Here is a 17,979-nt window from a genome sequence, read left to right on the forward strand (position 1 = left end):
CATAAACGAATATAAATTTTATGAAAATTTATGAAAATTGTTTAAAATTACTATAAAGGACAATAACTCCTTAAGGGGATAATTGACCATTTTGATCATATTTAATTACTATTTGTAGGTCGTACTTTGCTGTACATTATTGCTGTTTACAGTTTATTTCTATCTATGATAATATTCAAGATAATAACCAAAAGCTGCAAAATTTTCTGAAAATTACAAATTCCAGGGCAGCAACCTAACAACGGGGTTGCCTGATTGGTCTGAAAATTTCAGCGCGGATATACTTTGACCTAACGAACAAATTTATCATAGTCAGATTTGCTTTAAATGCTTTGGTTTCTGAGATTTCAGCAAAAAACTGCAATTTACCCTATGTACTATTTTTAGCCATGTCGGCCATCTTGGTTGGCAGGCAGGATCATTGGACACAGTTTTTAAACTAGATATCCCAATGATGATTGTGGCTAAGTTTGGTTAGATTTGGCCCAGTAGTTACAGAGGAGAAGGTTTTTGTAATTCTTAAAGTCAACGACGACGGACGACGACGACGACGGATGACGACGGACACCGGACGCCAAATGATGAAAAGCTCACTAATGACGAAAAGCTCACTTGGTCCTTTGGGCCAGGTGAGCTAAAAAGGGAGAGAATACAATTATAGTGTCACATGCGATTCATTTCAAATGCTTACTCAAATTCCTGATTAAAGTTGATCGTATTTTGAAAATAATAACCGTACAAACAGTCTAGATTGTGTTATTAAAATTTTAATTATTTTGCTTGTTGTATATTGGCTAATTATGGGCCGAATACCATAAGCTACATAAGAAGTTTATATTGATCTCTTAGAAATTCGGAGGAAAACAAGTAAAAAAAAGTATCAAGATACCACTCTAAAACTCATTATCATAGACTACAAATACCCATATTTTAAATATGTGTACAAATATGCACACACAAATAGTTTTCACGACGATATGCTACAGTAATGAATAAGTATTTTTACACTTTTTTGTACATTGTGGTTGCAAACAATTGGCATATATGCGTACTTAAATTGGTATTTGATAAGTAAAGTTAAATTACAATATAATTTAGTTAAGTACTGATATAATCTGTATAATTGATATGCAAAATTGTCTTCTTCTGAAAAAGACACAATCGAAACGTTTCGTTCTAGATTATATTTATGCAGATAACACATCGTATTACAAAATGATATATCGCTCTTGTGCTGTTGTCGAGGACGGTAATTCGCGAAAAGGACTTTTACCGCTCTTGTGTTGTTTTCTTCGTATAATTGATGGGTCTCCCGCGGTTTTAGTTTGTAACCCGGATTTGTTTTCTCTCAATCGATTTATGACTTTTGAACAGCAGTTTACTAACGTTGCCTTTTTTTAGAAAAAGATTATGCCTTACTTGCATTATCACATCTGATTTACTGTTTTAAGACGATAATTCACGACTACGACTATGACAATGTACCCCTGTTATGCTTTGTTTGAAAACTATGATTCCCGACTAGGTTTATAACCGCTGTTACAGTTGTGCTGTATTTGAAAACGATGATTCACAGCTAGGATTATTACCGCTGTAACAGTTGTGCTGTATTTGAAAACGATGATTCACGACTAGGATTATAACTGCTATAACAGTTGTGCTGTATTTGAAAACGGTGATTCACCACTAGGATTATTACCGCTGTAGGTTGTGCTGTATTTGAAAACGATGATTCACGACTAGGATTATAACCGCTGTAACAGTTGTGCTGTATTTGAAAACGATGATTCACAGCTAGGATTATTACCGCTGTAGGTTGAATTGTGCTGTATTTGAAAACGATGATTCACGACTAGGGTTATAACTGCTGTAACAGTTGTGCTGTATTTGAAAACGATGATTCACGGCTAGGATTATTACCGCTGTAAGTTGAATTGTGCTGTGTTTGAAAACGATGATTCACGACTAGGATTATAACCGCTGTAACAGTTGTGTTGTATTTGGAAACGATGATTCACGACTAGGATTATAACCGCTGTAGCAGATATGCTGTATTTGAAAACGATGATTCACGACTAGGAATGTTTTCGCTAATATGCTGTTTTTGAAGACGGTTATTCACTACTAGGATCATCAGCGCCGTTGTACTGTTTTATGGAGATCATGATTCGAGACTAGGACTATCACCGCTGTTGTGCTGATTAATACCGCTATTGTGCTGTTTATGAAGAATATAATTTGCGGATAGTATCACCGCTGTTGTGATAATGTTGAAGACGCTGGTTTGTGACTCCGCTTATATCTGCTGCTCTGGTGTTTTTGGAGCAGAAGTTTCGCGACTAATGGGGTTCATACAACATTTACAATTACATGAACGAAATAAGTCTCTGTAATCCTTCCTGAATGTTTTGCTGGTTACAGAATAAATCACAAAAGTGATCGAATAATTAAAAACTTCTAGTATTTCTCCAATATTGCGTAAAATCTTAACCGCTGGAACTACACCTATATACGAGAGGCCTATAATAATTCGTCCTGGGACCATACAAATGAAATATATGGTAGTCATGGAAACCACGGTCACTGTTATGGATACAACTGATTGTATTCTTTGCCTATCCGAATCGAGCAAATTCATCTTCTTCATATATCTCTTGTTTGAAATGAGTCCTAACAGCATTGAAATATTTGTAGCAAAGATGATGGCGAACGGTATGCAACGTACACAACTGAAGTATGGTATGAATGCGTATGCTTTGAAAAAATCAACTCCTTTAATGAGTTCTATAACGGCTCTTGATCCCACAAAAATCAATGACACGAAAGCTGAACCAGTAAAAAGTTTAACGGTTAATGTGGTACTCCATATCTCTCTAAATCGTAAGGGTTTTCTAACAGCAAATACTCTCTCACATCCAATTATTATCGCCGATAAAGTACTAATGGTTACAGAGGCGTCTAGTACATATTGTTGAACATAGAGAAGTGGTTGAAATCGCAGATCAAGCAAGACGGTTGTTGACCGGATAAGTACAACTAGCAAGGACATGCAATCAGACATCGCCATGACAACAATAAGAAGGTTTACTGACGTCCATTTCTTTCTCCTCCACAATGCGACCAAGGTCAAAATATTTCCAAGCATTCCAGGTATGCAAATTACTTGTAATGCAATAAAAAATGGCGTCTGAACAATTTTCGTATCACCACCAAATTTTCCAGTACCATTCGTATGATTTCTTTCTGTCATTTTTATCTTCATGGTCGAAACTGTGTTAATAGGTATTAAATGAAATATATTCTATCTGAGCTAAGCGATCCAATTGACTCGAAAGGCAACAATCTGTTCCTTAGTGATTGTGTCCCTAATTCAAGACAAGGAATCGTTCTAAGCCACAGTGTAATCAGCGATTAGATATATGTCTGATCCGAAGATTATAGGCTGATGAAACTAACCTGAAAGAAAGTTAAAAAAAATTGAAAAGGATAGAAAAAGTAGTAATATGAATTGAATAAAAAAGATCATGATCAAATAACTACATCAATTATAACCTTACGTGTGAATTGTATTGTATATGTATATGTATACTTCAGGGTAAATTTTAATGCGATAATTAATTCCGACTTTTCTATAAATCAAGAAATGTTTTAAGACTTATTTTTCAGAAAATGATAATCCACTTCCTTAGTATTTGTGTTAGCTTATCTACTTCAAGAGATACAATATGATATTAACATGTCTTGTTTCATCATGAATTGACTTATTGCGTGTCACTGTCTTCTACAGATCTTTGGTTCGCCTGTTTCAATATGATCACAACAAAACATTGAAAACAGCTATTAGACATTCAAATGCATTATCTGTTTGTATTTATCATTTTACAAAGGTGCATCAAATAGTATAACAAAAGTAACCCAGGAATGTTATACTAACAGGTCCACCGAATATAGCAATCTAATGCATGCCACATATATGATACATCGATCTTAAGGGAGGTAATAACGTCGCAAACGTGAAATAATGTTTTTCGCAACCTCAAAAGGTGACAAAGTAAGTAAGTAAGTAAGTAAGTAAGTAAGTAAGTAAGTAAGTAAGTAAGTCAGTCAGTCACTCAGTCAGTAAGTAGAGTCAGTCAGTCAGTCAGTCAGTCAGTCAGTCAGTCAGTCAGTCGGTCGGTCGGTCGGTCGGTCCCGGTTGTTGATTCAGTCAGTCGTTAGTGAGAGAATGAGTGAGTGAGAGAGTGAGTGAATGGTGAGTGAGTGAGTGAGTGAGTGAGTAAGTAAGTGAGTGAGGGAGTTTATCAATCAGTCCGTCATTCGGTCGGTCGGTCGGTCGGTCGGTCGGTCCGTCGGTCGGTTAGTTAGTTAGTTAGTTTGTTAGGTGGCATTCATCGGAATAATACATACTAAAAAGTCAGAATGTGAATATATATGTTCAAACTCTTTTAGGTCATTTTTTAGTAGCAATAAACAAAAAAACTGTCAATTGGACATGCTTTCATACTGTATATGCCCTTAAATTTGTACTAGATAACATTTTTGTTCGCTTTCGAGATTCCGTATATCGTCAGGTTATCGGAATTCCAAAGGGGACTAACTGTGCACCACTTATTGCGGACCTGTTCTTGTATTGCTATGAGTTACAAATCATGACAAAAATCAGCAAAGACTCATCGAAACAACATCTGGTAAACAAATTTAATAATACTTTTAGATATTTGGTTGACATTTGGCTCTCAATAATGACGACTTCAGTATGTATACTAAAGAAATGTATCCTGTTGAACTTACTTTAAATAAAGCTAATACTAACAATGACCACTGTCCTTTCCTCGATCTTGATATCTATATCAATAACGCAAAGCTTAATACTAAAATTTATGATAATAGTTATCAAAGGTACCAGGATTATAATTTAGAACGCCAGACGCGCGTTTCGTCTACATAAGACTCATCAGTGACGCTCATATCAAAAAATTTATAAAGCCAAACGAGTTAAAAGTTGAAGAGCATCATTGAGGATGCAAAATTCCAAAAAGTTATGCCAAGTACGGCTAAGGTAATCTATGCCTGGGATAAGAAAATTCGTAGTTTTTCGAAAAATTCAATGTTTTGTAAACTGGAAATTTATCAAAATGAACACATTATTGATATTCATTTCAACACCGAAGTGTTGACTACTGGGCTGGTGATACTCTCGGGGACGAAACGTCCACCAGCAGTGGCATCGACCCAGTGGTGTAAATAGTTATCAAAGGTACCAGGATTATAATTTAGTACGCCAGACGCGCGTTTCGTCTACATAAGACTCATCAGTGACGCTGATGATTTTTCATTTCCTATCGTTAATTATCCATTTTTAGATGGTGACGTTCCCTTGTCACCATCTTACGGTGTTTATATATCTCAACTTGTATGATTCGCTCGTGTATGTAATACTTTTTTAGATTTCAAAGAGACAAATTTATGTATTACTGAAAAATTATTTCACCAGGGTTTGCGATATCACAAACTAGTCAAAACATTTACTAAATTTTATTATCGGTATAAGGACATCATTCGTAAATATAGCTCAACATGCAGACTTCTTATACCTTTAGGTATTTCACATCCAATTTTTTATGGAAATATTCTTTATAAAGCACAAAAATGCCAGTATTCACCGCAAAAACTAACAAAACCTTTAAATAGACTTATTAAGAAGGGATATAGTTACGATACTGTTGTCAGGTCATTAAAGATTGCATATGTTGGCGTTAATATTGATTCACTTACAGGGTCTTTGCATCGGAACTAAACACATTTATTCAAAAACCAGTTGTTGGCATGACACGGGTTATGTTCTCCTCATATATGTTATGATGGTATGATACTAAACCCCTAACGGGAAGGATTGTGCCTGATATTGAATCATATGATGAAATAATAATCTTTCAATCAGTTTAATTGAAGTCTGGAGCTGGCATGTCAGTTAACTGCTAGTAGTCTGTTGTTATTTATGTATAACTGTCATTTTGTTTATTTTCTTTGGTTACACCTTTTGACATCAGACTCGGACTTCTCTTGAATTGAAATTTAAATGTACGCATTGTTATGCGTTTACTTTTCTACGTGGGCTAGAGATATAGGGGGGAGGGGGAATCTCATAAACATGTTTAACCCCGCCGCATTTTTGCGCCTGTCCCAAGTCAGGAGCCTCTGGTCTTTGTTAGTCTTGTATTATTTTAATTTTAGTTTCTTGTGTACAATTTGGAAATTAGTATGGCGTTCATTATCACTGAACTAGTATATATTTGTTTGGGGGCCAGCTGATGGACGCCTCCGGGTGCGTGAATTTCTCGTTACATTGAAGACCTGTTGATGACCTTCTGCTGCTGTTTTTCCTATGGTACGGTTGTTGTCGCTTTGATACATTCCCCATTTCCATACTCAATTTTAATCAATTAAACGATGAATTTCTTTCAAAATTTAAATAGCACAAATGTTAAAAAAAAAATGCGGATGGTAAAAGGGTGAGAGAAATTAGGTTTGATTTAGAACATGATATTTGAAGCCGAAAATTAGGATGATAATAAATAAGATCTTGTAAATTTCTTCTTTGTTTCGGGATTAGAATGATTTTATTTTAGATTTGTTTTAAATATTTTGACAAGAAGATCTATAATAAACTTGAATTTTAGCTTTTGTTTTTCATTTGTCTCTTCCCATCTGTCTACAACATGGTTTACATGTATATTTATCCTATATATCAAGGTAAACTAAGTAGAAGTCTTAAAAGGGCATTAACTCATACATTGAAGCAAATTGCGATGGATGTCATGTTGACTTATTTGCCTTCTATATCTGTCTTAAGCTGGGGTCACACATTCACGATTTTTACTACCGTTCTTGATAGGACCATTCCCGATTAAAATTTATTAAAAGTCTGATCAAGATCCTGTGAATCGTGGATGGAAATTCAAACTTAAATTAAAATTTGTAAAAAAAATAATTTGATCACGACAACAATCAGATAGTATTCAGGAAGCACCGATATTCAACCGTTTCTAAGCGAATTAGTCCCGATAATACCGTTCTGAATCCGCTTCTAATCCGATTTGTATTTTTCGCCAGGTAAAATTCGACCGAGTCTGTCACGACTGCGTCCCGACTCTACCGAACGTAATCCGACAGAGATCAGACAGTGACCAGACAGTGAACCGACGCTGACGGAAGTTATCCGTTCGAAAACTGTCGGCATATTCGGGTTGATCAAGTACTGTCGGAACGTAATCCTATCATAGTCCGCTCTATCGCATTGTAAACGGCTTTGTCTGGTCTCAGTCGTATTGTATTCTGTAATTGTCGGGACTCTGACGTGGGTATCATTGACGAATTTCGTATTAATAACGGGACTGTTTCGGAACGGTTTCGGCAAAAAACGGTTCGCAATCGACAAGATCTGGATGCAATCTGGACTCAATCGGCAGAAAAACAACTATGAAAAATTACTCCGGATCATTCCCGTTCCACAGGACACCGTCCAGAATACACAAGACATTGTTCGGAATTCGATCCGATACAGCAGAATCTGTCACGACATAGCCACGATTGTAATCCGACTAGACAAAATCGGTTGAGTTGCCCCGAATGTTACGGGACGCACCTAACTGTCGGGATGCTTTGCCGAACTATTCGGACCCTTCCCGATCCGTAGGAATCTGTTACGAACTAAAACGAATGCGTTCAGACAATGATAGGACATTCCAGATAATTGAGGATACTAATCCGACTTTTTCACTTTTCGTGTCGTATTGCTGCCTGATCTCAATCGGGAGCAATAATCGGCAATGTGTGAACCCCGCATTAAGGTCACAAAATTTTCTATTTCAAGGTTTTTCTCTATATTCTAAAGTGTTCTCAAATTCTCTTAAATTCAAAAATAGATTTAACGTGTTTTTCCTCTATCTACTATGTTTTAAGCAATAGGCACAAACAATTTGTGAAAACTGTCATTGAAGTTGGCGGACAACATCAGTCCTGTTAAATTATTTTTTGAAATCTAGCTGCTTTTTGTTGATTTTTACAGAATTAAATCTTTTGACTTACGTGTAAATCTGATTTCACATCGAAAATGTCAAATAGTTATTCCCAAGGTTCACTTATATGTTGAGATCGAGCAACTATCGATACACGAGATATCGGTTTTCCTATTCTGAATTCAACCCTTTAGGTTTGAAAACAAGAGATTAAGGGTTAACATTGATGAGACAACAACCCATCGTTTCAGCGTCTCTGCGTGTCAAGACGTTTAAAGTCAACTAATTATTTTTTTATAATAGAAAGATGCCTATACAGAACATGAAAAACCATTCCCTCTCTCTTTCTATATATATATTATACATATAAGATAAGATAAGATAAGAGATATTTTATTTTCCAATTATGGGCCCCAAAGGGCATAAACATTACAACATCAATAATTTTTTTCATAATACAATACAAACAATGAGATAAAAAAAAAAGAAGTTAAACGAGAACTATTTAAGTTCTTAAAGAATACGTAGATAAAGAATCTATAGTATGTTGTTTTTTTTAATACTAATGCATTTTATTGCAAGTGTGGTTGATATAGATAACAAACAAGTAGCCCAAAAAGAAAAAAGAAAAATAGATATCCACATATGTATAGTACACAAAAAGTTGGATCAATTAAATATATAATTATTAGCCAAAAAGAAAGTAGAAATTAAACATGTCCATGACTCATCCTGTGTCAGCAGCAAATAGGAAAGCATTATGGTTTCCTAAAGGCAGCTGACACCAGGGGGCGATACCTTATGGGCCATAGGCATGTAAAATGTGTGTAAATGTCTCTTTCCTACCTGTATCAAAAGCAAACAAGGAAGCATCATAGGTAACTTGAATGCAGTTGATACCAGGGGACGATGCCTCAAGGATATAAGAGAACATTTGAATAAATAATATATCTTAACAATTTTATTTTTTTTTTAATCGGCTAGTATGTTTGTGATATTCAGATGAATATAATTTTCTATGTCCAATCAAATGTATATACACACATAGATCTCCTTTAACTAATCTTCACTAAGGAAGATGTTTGTATATAAAATTACATATTATTTTAAGTAACTCAACATTTTCTACACTAAATAACCAGATAATTTTGCTTTGACTGTTCATATGATTAAAATAAGAATTATATTGTGCAATACTAGCTAACATACAATTTCTATCATCCTCAAATTTGTTACAATCAAATAGAAAATGAGCCTCATCTTCGACAGTATTGGAAGAACATTTATTACATATTCTGTTAATTCGGGGAATACCCTGATATCTACCTAATTCTATATATATATAACAAGTCTAAAAGAATACAACATCACCAAAAACACAATAAAACGAACAATATGTTGGATATTTCGGATAACAGATATCCTTCTTCGGTAATTGCACGATGAAAAATGAATCATGTCAATTCAAATTAAGACTCTATCAAAATCTTGATTTATACAATTTAAGCGAACGCTTGAACAATTTTAAAATTTCCAAACACACCGCAAAAAAAATATGCCAAAAAAATAAAATAAAAAAAAGTTATTTATGATGTGAACTGGCACAACTCTAAATTCTTAAGGTGTTGACAGTTGAGATGTTAAACAACTGCGTGGAAATACAGTCCCAATAAACAGTCCTGACCGATCTAAACTGGTATGATATTTAAAATATGACAAAGGTAAGGCAGTAGTATCAGAGATTGCGTATTTAAACATCCCAAAAATATAGTAATTTGATGATAAGAAAATTGAGTAATAAATTTTTACTAAGGTTAAGTAATAGAACGTGGCTGCGTACTTACACATCCTTGCCAACTGTAATCAAAACTAATATAATTCAAAAATTCCTGAAAAGTGTAAGGGTCCAGTACGGAAGCCGTAGTAACTGGCCACAAGTGATGGCAGGAAATTAGTGATGGTAGGAAAAAAAGGTTTGAAAAGGCGGGATTGAATGTTAACACAAATGGAACTATTTTGCTGCGCCTCTTCTTTTTGTACTGTAACAGGTCTGGATTTCTAATCAAACGAGGTTATAAGAAATGGGACATAGATAAGGGGTTTGCGCGTGCTGACAATAACAGCCGCAAAGACCTGTTACAGTACAAAAAGAAGAGGCGCAGCAAAATAGTTCCATTTGTGTTAACATACAATCCCGCCTTTTCAAACCTTTCACGTTTGATCCGTGCCAATTGGCAAAGTATTGCCAATCACCCAAAATTATCCAAAATCTTTCCCGATCCTCCTGTCTTAGCTTTTCGGAGACCAGCAAGTCTAAAAGACTTATTTGTAAAAGCTGCCGTCTCCTCTAATAAAAGCTGTTCAACTACAGGATGGTGCAAGTCGTGTGGTAACAAACGATGTCTGACTTGCCAACAAATAGTGAATACTGAAACATTTACTTGCCACTCCACTGGGTCTGTGTACACAATATTTTGTAATGTAACTTGCAAAACCCAGAATGTTGTATACATTCTTCAGAGTCGATGTGGCATGCAGTATGTTAACGAGACAGGACAGCCATTCAACAAACGCATGAATGGTCATCGTAGCTTAAGGTAAAGGAACAGTAAATGGGCTATGTCGCAGATTTTGCTACACAATTGCATACAACCTTGGCTGGTTGAACTACAACTGAAAATCGAAAAAATAATACATTTATCTCTTTTATTTGATGAAAAGTTGCAGATTGACTTCTCTTCATATGGGTAAACATCTGTATAGAAAGCACATAAAATCGGCGAAAAACCTTCTAAAATTTGTCTTCAAATCGTCAAATCTCTAATTCTACTCCATAGATTTTTCTTAAAAAACTATATATTGTTGACACATAAATTTCTGTTTTAATGATATGAAATAATCATAGGGTCACCGACTTCGTTTTTTATCTAATAATCAATTTGTTACCGTATTGGTAGTGAAAAACGTCAAAAATCAACGTTTTACGGCCTGGAACGCGATAACGTTACGATTATTTCGACGTTTTGTTGGATTTTTTCACAAAGAACGCAACTTTGAATGATGTATACTCTAAAAACAAAGTCGGTGACCCTATCTTTATTTTGCATCATTATAACGGAAATTTATGTATCAACAACATATAGTTTTTTAAGAAAAATCTATGGAGTAGAATTAGAGATTTGGCGATTTTAAGAAAAATTTTAGAAGGGTTTTAGCCAATTTTATGTGCTTTCTATACAAATGTTAACCCATATTAAGAGAAATCAATCAGTAATATTTCAAATGATAATTGAGATATATGCATTATTATTTCGATTTTCAGTTGAAGTTCATCGAGCCAGAGCTATATGCCAAATTTTACTGAAATCGAAGACATAGCCCATTTACTGTAACTTGATAACTTAATATAAGCGGGCGCATTTACGAAATATTTTGCACTTAGGAAATTTGCGTTTACTTGTATGTGAAGAGACAAGCATGCGCAATTATGATGTACGAAGATGATACTTAGTTTGTGGTTGTCTCTAGATACGGTATTCGTTTGTCTTTCTGTACATGTACATTCAATAATTCAAATGAGTTGTCATTTTTTCAATATAAGATTTTCACAACACTAAAACACACCCGCGAAATCGGTGGGCATTTCCAGCTTTTAAGCTGTTGTAGGATGATTTATTGAAAAAATATTGTGTCAAAAATAAATAAACCTGTATGAAGTACTTCAAACTCTGTTGTCTATCTAAGATGTATAGCAACCATAAACGATATAATTACAAACATTTAGATTTAAAAAAAGAAGATGTGGTATAATTGCCAATGAGATAACTCTTCACAAGAGACCAAATAACACAGAAATTAGTAGCTACAGGTCACCGTACGGCCTTCAACAATGAGATGCCTAGTCAGTTGAAAAAGACCAAGAAATCACAAATATGAAGAATAAAAAAAATCAACGAAAAATAAAGGCCTAACCAATGAACAAAAAAAAGACAGAGTGGCATGTTCTCTTACAAACTTGTTGCATTGTGTAGTAGCATGATACATTTCCAATGTTCAGTTTCAAGGTCTTGTTTGTTAAAAGGCAGAAGGAACCAAAACGGGAAAACATATTTAGTATTAAAAAACACACTGACAACGTCATAACAAAACATAACCAATAAACGATCAAAAGACAAAAAAAAACAGATAAAAAACAGATCATCGGAAACTGGTTTAGGTTGCCCGACAAGAACCCCACCAACATCTCGGGAGGATCTCGTGTCAAATGATATCAACGCTCCGTGGTACTGTGGTATACCAAACCTTCATGTTAATATATACAACAAGCAACTCTATAAAATTAGACCTCAAAATTAAATAGTTCATAAATAGGTTTATTAATACACAAATAATGAAATGAATCTGTAACATTCTGTGAAAAATTGTATTGGTTAATCGTGAAAATGTTTTTAGAACTATTCAGTGTCTGAAGTGTCACTTTCACATTCTTTGAATCCTTCGTATACCCCATCCAACGATGGAAACTCTTTTCTAATGACATTAACTACACAAGCCGGTAGGGTTATTCTGTGTTTCTTGCCAAGAAGTTGACCTTTCCTGACCCAACACACAAACTGACGATAAGCCATAATTAGATATAGGAAGATGTGGTGTGAGTGCCAATGAGACAACTCTCCATCCAAATAACAATTTAAAAATTAAACCATTATAGGTTAAAGTACGGCCTTCAACACGGAGCCTTGGCTCACACCGAACAACAAGCTATAAAGCCTGCTTTGTCTGTTAGTAAGTACGTCTGGAGCTCTCCCTCTATGGCGCTTGTATCTCAGGAAACTTATGTAGCTTGTTTCAAGAACAACGGGGTTTAGACAAACTATTCTAAAATCTGTATTTTCAGTGACACATTCACCCAAATTCATTTTTTCTTCTAGTAGCGTAAATTCGTGGCAGCAGAAACACTCCGCCGGTAATGGCATGACTATACAGTTTTTACATGAACACCAATTGGTGTCAAACTTGCGAGGATTATTTATAATATCCTGTTGTCTAGAAGTTTCTTCAGCTTCAATTTGTTGGAGTTCTTCTTCAGTGTACTCCGGTTCTAAAATGTACCCAAATTGACCACACTCGTCAAAATTTGTCTCACTTTGGGAGCTGGATACATCAGAACTTTCACTCTCTGAACTAGACATTTTAGCTTATACATTGTGTAGTATAGATTTATAAAAAGGCTTATATATCAAACTTTTTTCTTTTTACAAAAACAACCACGCTCCAATCATTAGAAAACAAGGAATTGAGAAAAAAGTTAATTGATTAAGTTAATTCGACGTCTTTTGATCTTGGCTAAATATTAGGTAGAAGTTGAAAGTAAGATTAGCTTGTGTATTTATAACAATGGTGATTATTTGAATTCCAGGTTATCCAAACAAATCTCTGGGTATTCATGTTTGATTTTGAAGGCCTCGGGGTTGAAACCATACACTGATTGAAATAAAATAGAAAGCTCATTGCAAAATTTAATCACAAAGAATTAAAAAAAAAAATCGTTCTTATTCAATTCCGTTCCAATAAGACAAAGTTGACCTTTCAATTTTCTGTCAACATTTTTGATATTCTCGTTCAAATAGCTGAAGAATTAGTACGCGGTGAGATTTTAATTATTTTGATAAGGACGTTTCTTCCTGAATATTTCGCTTTGAACGACCCAATTATATAACTGCAGTTGGTAATTACTATCTATTTCAAAATTCAAGGTCACCGATTCTTATTTATTTTTTTACTTCATTTACTCGTGTTTATAAGGACATCATTATTTATAACTTTATTCAATTAAATTAATTAAGTATTTCTTATTTTTTTAACCAGAAATATTCAGCGTTAATAATATATTTAATTAAACTGAGCTCATGGAAAATATTAAGATTCCCCCGTTTATCATTCATACGAAACGTTGTTCACACCTAGAAAAGTGAACCGTGACGGCTTAAATTTACCGAGTAAAGATCAAAAGATACAAAATGTTAATCTTTTAATTAACTTGAATTTAACCACGCATTCAACAGGTAGTAACTTTATGTATGTGTCAAAGTACAATACAAATTGTATTTGCGGGCCGTATTTGCACACTATGTAAATGTACTAGCAGCACATATTTACTAGACTGACGTAAACGGTAAAAAGTACAAACATGCATTTTTAAAACACTTTCAGTTATATATGTTTGTTCAAAATATTCGTCGAAAAAAAAAATCATAAAAAAATATTTTATACGATTTACCTGTATCACTATAATCATTACAGAAAATATTAAACTATAAATCGTACATTCTAATTTCAGGATGAGCGCTGTTCCATCTTTATTATTAGTTGGTTAATAGCTACACCAAACGTCGTCGATGCGCTTTAAATAGAGTTATAAGATGATTAACGATTAAGATTTAAAATGAGATTATTTTCACTCCCGGCATGCTTAAAGACTTAAACTACGTCACATAAGTCAGGAAGTTTGAAGAAATGAAATTAATAATTCTTAATTTTCTCCTTTATTAGATTTCATATCAAAATAAAACTTGGTGAATATGTTTTTTATGGTATTATGAACATAATAAGATGAAAAGTGAAAAATCGCGAATTATCCCTTTAAGATCACATGGGCACGCCCACGCTGATCTTAAAAAACCTACAATCACTATCATAGATCACAACGAGGATTGGTCAAAGGCCGACAGACTTGCTCGGGAAAGTTTTTGGATAAGAAAGCTGAGGACAGTTTCCCCAGAGGGCATTAATGAAAAAAAATAGAAGAGTCACTCATTTTTCCTACCATCAGTAATTTCCTGCCATCACTTGTGGCCAGTTACTACGGCTTCCGTACTGGACCCTTACACTTTTTAGGAATTTTTGAATTATATTAGCTTTGATTACAGTTGGCAAGGATGTGTAAGTACGCAGCCACGTTCTATTACTTAACCTTAGTAAAAATTTATTACTCAATTTTCTTATCATCAAATTACTATATTTTTGGGATGTTTAAATACGCAGTCTCTGATACTACTGCCTTACCGTTGTCATATTTTAAATATCATACCAGTTTAGATCGGTCAGGACTGTTTATTGGGACTGTATTTCCACGCAGTTGTTTAACATCTCAACTGTCAACACCTTTAGGAATTTAGAGTTGTGACAGTTCACATCGTAAATAACTTTTTTTTTATTTTATTTTTTTGGCATATTTTTGTAGTATTTGCGGTGTGTTTGGAAATTTTAAAATTGTTCCAGCGTTCGCTTAAATTGTATAAATCAAGATTTTGATAGAGTCTTAATTTGAATTGACATGATTCATTTTTCATCGTGCAATTACCGAAGAAGGATATCTGTTATCCGAAATATCTAACATATTGTTCGTTTTATTGTGTTTTTGGTGTTGTTGTATTCTTTTAGACTTGTTATATATTATATTATGTAGTGTACTGCATCATGTTTATATGATCTATCGCCCCGTAAGATTTATCGTTGACTATTTATTCAGTCATTTTATATATATTGAGGAAGATATCCCAAAAGGGTGAAAAATTTACCCAACCCTTTTTCAGTCTAGTTAAATAGAAATCGAAGAAGGTGTGATAATACTCTATACAAAACACTTAACGGTAGATTACATGATGAAGTTGGATGATTGCTTAACATCCAGTGGCAAATTGAATGCATGATCCGGACGAGCATGTATTAATGTAGTATGAATATTAATCGTGCTTTGTTCAAGACCAACGTAACACACTGATGAGATGGCATTTAGAGCGCTAGTTCACACGGTAACATTCTGCAGAAGACATTAGACCATTGGTTTTCCCGTTTGAATGGTTTTGCGATAGTAATTTTGGGGCCCTTTATAGCTTGTTTGTTCGGTGTGAGCCAATGCTCTGTATTGAAGGCCGTACATTGACCTATAATATGGTTTACTTTTTTTTTTTTTTTTTTTTTTTTTTTTTTTATTTGGATGGAGAGTTGTCTCATTGGCACTCACACCACATCTTCCTATATCTATGTAACAATAAAATTCTGACTCCTAGTCTATTAGTCTTAATTCCTACTCCTCAATGCCTCTTGCTTAACGAAGAACAGCAAACAAAGTTGTTAGCGTTTTTTGGCTTGACCCGGCTGGGGTTCCAAACCAAAATCTCCCTCACTTGAGGCAAATATTAAAAGTTTAACTTGACATAACAATATATGTAATAAAACAGTACATATAAGAACCATATTAAAAGAAAATATATAAAAATAAATAATAGATATCAGTATAAATATTAAGAAGATTTGGTATGACTTCTAATGAGACAACTCTCCACCAGGATCCAAATAACATAGAAGTTGACGACTAGGTCACCGTTCGACCGTCAACTATGATAACTTGGTTCAGCACACACTATATTTTATTTATAGTAATGTATAGAATTTCATACTATGATAAATGAATTATTGGACGTGAAACGATTAATCAGATTGCTGTGAAATATATACAGGAAAATGTGCTTTACGCAATTTGTAAACTATAATGAGAATAATGGCCTCTAAAAGTCCCTATATTTGCGGGGGGAAAGTACTAGAGAAAGCCAATTGATATCTGACCACAGTTCCTTAAAACACACATGTTTTTTTTTAAAAGTTAATTTCCTCATTAATAATTATTTTTATGTCAATACCTTATGACCAATTTCTAACACTGGCTTACCACTTTGAATTTTTTTTCTCAAAAGGAATGGATGAAAAACATGAAAACTTGATAAAAAAAAAGGTGCGATAGTCGTAAAAGTTGCGAAAAAAAATGATAAAATATAATTAGAACTATTCACCCCATAACATCATTGTTATAAACTATAATATATAGGTACATATTATAAAGTGATTGACTAATATTTATCAAATCGCACAAATGTGCGTGTTTTCACATACGACCCGCCACCGTTAGTGTACGACCCTAATATTCCTTAACCTGAACTTAAACAGTTGCTACATACCTATGGCACGCCTGAACCACTTTTATAGATAATCCTAAATTATCTCAGATAAACCAGGATTTTCTCAGATAAACTAGGATTATCTCAATTTTTTACATTAAGCTCAGATAAACCGGGATTATCTCGATTTTTTCCAGATAATGCCGGTTTATCTCAGAATTTTCAGATAAACCGGGATTTTCTCCAGATAATGGATTTTCTATATTTTCTCAGATAAACTAGATTTTTTTCGAATTTGAATTAAGCTGAGATAATCTTAGTTTATCTGAGATAAACCGGGATTATCTGAGAAAATCCGGGATTATCTGAAAATTCTGAGAAAATTGATAATCTGAAAAAAGGAGCCAATAGAAAGTCACGACACATTGGAAGAAAATTTCATGGTCATAAGGGATAAGATATAGAGACCGTGGAGAATCTATACAGACAGAATAATGAAAGATAAGGCTCTTACGGGAAACGTTTTAGAACGTTTATTTTTTTCTAAATTTTATAAAAAATAGCAATCGATTTATTCAGGATGTACATGTATTACAAGTATATCGATATTAATGAAGATCAGTGGGAACTTGTCTTGAAAGTTTCATTTAAGAGAATTTGAATGTAATATCCGTTTTTTGTTTTTTTTTTCCTTATGAAGAAAGTGAAATGTGTTACATAAATCTGACATCCGCACAAATAACTAGGACAAATAACTTTAATGTTGAAATAAGTTAAGCACAGTTGAAATACACCATTTAGAAGTCCTAAAAAGTTTCCTTTTAGAAAGTTATAATCTTAATTAAAAAAGATACCACGCTCCATTTTCTTTCCGCAATTTTCTCTATTAAAACAGTGAAATATGGTATCATACATTTTATTGCTTAAATATGCATTTTCATGCTTATATTTTGTGTTTAGTAAATTGAAATTTAAAATTTTAAGTGTTTTTTTTTCAATTAGAT

Source organism: Mytilus trossulus, chromosome 6 (genome assembly GCF_036588685.1).
Source record: "Mytilus trossulus isolate FHL-02 chromosome 6, PNRI_Mtr1.1.1.hap1, whole genome shotgun sequence".
NCBI classification, from domain to species: domain Eukaryota; kingdom Metazoa; phylum Mollusca; class Bivalvia; order Mytilida; family Mytilidae; genus Mytilus; species Mytilus trossulus.